Source organism: Eptesicus fuscus, chromosome 21 (assembly GCF_027574615.1).
Source record: "Eptesicus fuscus isolate TK198812 chromosome 21, DD_ASM_mEF_20220401, whole genome shotgun sequence".
NCBI lineage: Eukaryota > Metazoa > Chordata > Mammalia > Chiroptera > Vespertilionidae > Eptesicus > Eptesicus fuscus.
Window position 1 is genome coordinate 45856437 of NC_072493.1, and position 3500 is coordinate 45859936.

Below are 3500 nucleotides of genomic sequence, written 5' to 3' on the forward strand. Positions count from 1 at the left end.
CCTCAGCTGTAAAACTTCCAGTCAGCCAGCTTTCCTGTGGTTCTGGGTGGTAGATGTTTTGTCTTTTAGTTGTAGTTTTGAAATTGTTGTGCGAGGCGGCTGCTTAGTTGTTTACCTTTGCCGCCATCTTGGTTTCTCCCGAGAAACATCATTGATGAGAGAGAAACATCCATAGGCTGCCTCTGGAAGCCCGTAGTGGGTATGAGGTCTGCAACCCAGACATGTGTCCTTGATGAGAATCCAACTTGGGATCCTTCAGTCCACAATCCAAAACTCTGTCCACTGAAACAAACCAGCCACGGCTGGTATGAGAACTATAGGATGAAGCATAAACCTTTGGTGGCTTTGTCTGGGAGGCATGATCTGGGAGACTGCAGTGGTATTGCTTGGCAGGAAGGCTGGGGCCCTGCAGGCATGGCCCAGCGCTTAGATGGTGTTTCTCTGCTGTCCCTTTTCCCACCCCATGTGTTGTGCTGAGGGCAATAACTTTGACTAATGGGACTGTGGTAAGAGAGCAGCCAGCACAGGCATTAGGGCCTGGTGTCCACACTAAACTGGGGAGCCCTGGAGGAGGTTGAGGGTGAGGAAGATGTGTAAGGAGTAGGATTGCTAGTTCTCAAAATTTCAACTGGTTTCAACTGGTTTCAATTATCTCAATTCTGACAGGTTGGCGTGACCTTTGAGGACATTGCCCTGTACTTCTCCAGGGAGGAATGGAGCCTCCTTGATGAGGGTCAGAGACAGCTGTACCTGAATGTGATGCTGGAGAACTTTGAACTTGTATCCTCCCTGGGTAAGACCCTCACTCTGGCTGGTTCCTGGGAATTGGCTTTGCATTTCTTATGCCCCCTCACTTCCAGGGATGCTCTGTCCTCACCTGTGGACTGTACACATTGCTTGATTTGCCCAGTTTTCTAGGTTTTTGAGTGGTTGGCAGGGTGGGTTTGATTACACTGCTCCCTTCTATCCTTTAATCACAACACCTGCTGCACCGAACTGGTGGGAGGGTTTGTGGTTGATTGTGTGGCAGGGAGCCTAATGGATTCCAATTGAGTGGTGAGTAAAAACATATTCTTTATTCCTGTTAGTCATTTGTACGTATTTTAAGTAGTGTCTACATCCTTAGTCCTATATTTTTTCAAATATTTTTTTAATTGATTACAGGGAAGAAGGGAGAGAGAGAGAGAGAGAGAGAGAGAGAGAGAGAGAGAGAGAGAGAGAGAGAAAAACATCATTTAGTTGCCTCCCTAATGTGCTGCCACTAAGAGGGGGGATCAGACCTGAAATCCACGTCCCTGCACTTTACTAGGAATCGAACCCGTGACCTTCCAGTGTACAGGCAGGCACTCGCAGCACTGAGTGACATGGGCCAGGGCTCTTTATTTATTCTTTAAATTCTTTATTTTTAAAATATATTTTTATTGATTTCAGAGAGGAAGAGAAGGAGAGAGACATAGAAACATGAATAATGAGAGAGAGTAATGATCAGCTACCTCCTGTATGCCCCCCACTGGAGAGTGAACCCAAAACCTGTGCATGTGCCCTGACAAGGAATGGAATTGTAATGTCCTAGGTTATGGGCCGATGCTCAATCACTGACCTGTACTGGGCAGCCTTTATTTATTGATTTTAGAGACAGGAAGGGAGACAGAGAAAGAGAGGGAAACATTGATGTGCTGTTCTACCCATCAATGAAATTGATTCTCCCCTACATGTGCCCTGATGGGGGATGGAACCCACAACTGTGGTGCATCGGGACCACATACTCAACAACTGAGCCACCTGGACAGGGCTCTGAATTTGGGTTATTATTGATACTTTGCCAATGACACGGGTTGAATAGTGAGCATTTCTACTCCGATTCCCAGCCCACGGATAACCTTAACCTCTCTGGACTTTGCACCTTTGCCTCTTTCACAGGTCTCTCTTTACTGCAAACCAACGTTGGACCATGCCTGCACCACCTTGGAGTGCACAAGTATTATTATATTGACGTTGAACATTATGTGCTCTAATACAATTAATGTTTATGGGTATGAGCACCTTCAAATGATTCTATAAGGACTCACATGGCCAGCAGGTAAGGTCCTCAAAAAAGCCTTTGTGCAGGAACAATGAGTAGAGAATTCTTCTCCTCTTTGTATCCCATCCTGTGCTTCCGTCCTTCCAGTGGTGATATTTCCATTGTTGACTGACCACGTTATGTACTTTAAGAGTGATTTCCTCAGAGTCTACTTCACTTGTCTAGAAAATCTCTCTAGTCATAACCGATAAATACTTATGTTAAAGATACTGTGATTTCATAACATCAACATGTACTTCACCAGATTTTCCTTTTGTTCAGGTTGCTGCTGTGGAGCAGAGAAAGTTGAGACCCCAACTGGACAGAAGGTTTCTGTAAGAGTGTCACAGGCAAGGAATCCCAAGTTGGCCTTGTCTTTCCAGAAGAGCCACCCCTGTGAGAGTTGTGGACTCGTCTTGAGAAACATTTTCCACTTGACTGAGCTGCAGAGAACACAACACGGACAGATACTGTTGAGGTGTGGCGCATGTGCAAAACGGTTTTACTGCTGTGTAAAATTGCACCAACAGCACGTGAGAGACACTTTCAGTACAGGTGTGGACAGGATCTCATTTGCAAACAGCTGCAATTTCAATGTATCACAGAGTCGTTTCACATGTGGGGAGGTTGGGCATGGTGTCTTTAACTGGTCAGGACATCTCCACCTAAAGGATACTCAGACCAGGGACGGTCCAACTGCAATTTTGACGTGTGGGATGACGTTTCAAAGGCGAAAAAATGATTACACCCGAAAAGAATGTAAGGAAGACATTAGTTTTACCCACATGTTTATTCTGGGAAAAGGTGTCTATGTTGGAAGTCAGTGTTTTGTTAGCTCTGAATGTGGAAAAAATGTTACCAAATATTCTAGCTTTCATTATCAACAGCGAGGTCACAATGGAGAAAGGCCTTCTCAGTGCAGTGAATTTGGGAAAGCTTTTAGCAGTAGCAACAGCCTAGGTAATCACAAAGCTTTGCTAGCTGGAGAAAGGCCTTATGAGCTCACTGGAATGTGGAAAAATTTCACCGGTAGCAGTGTCCTCCATGATGAGCATAGAGTTCACACAGGAGAAAGGCCTCATGAGTACAATGAGTGTGGGAAATCTTTTACCAGTAACAGTATTCGTCATTGTCATCGGAGAGTTCACACTGGAGAAAAGCCTTATAAATGTAGTGAATGTGGGAAAGCTTACAGCACTAGCAGTAATCTTTGTCGTCATCAGAGTTCATACGGGAGAAAAGCCTTATAAATGCAGTGAATGTGGGAAATCTTTTCTTGCTAGTAATGACCTTCATCGTCATCATGGAGTTCATATAAGAGAAAAGCATTATAAATGTAATGAATGCGGAAAATCTTTTACTCAGAGCACTATCCTTCATTATCATCAGAGAATTCACAGTGGAGAAAAACCTTATTAATGCAGTGAATGTGGGAAAT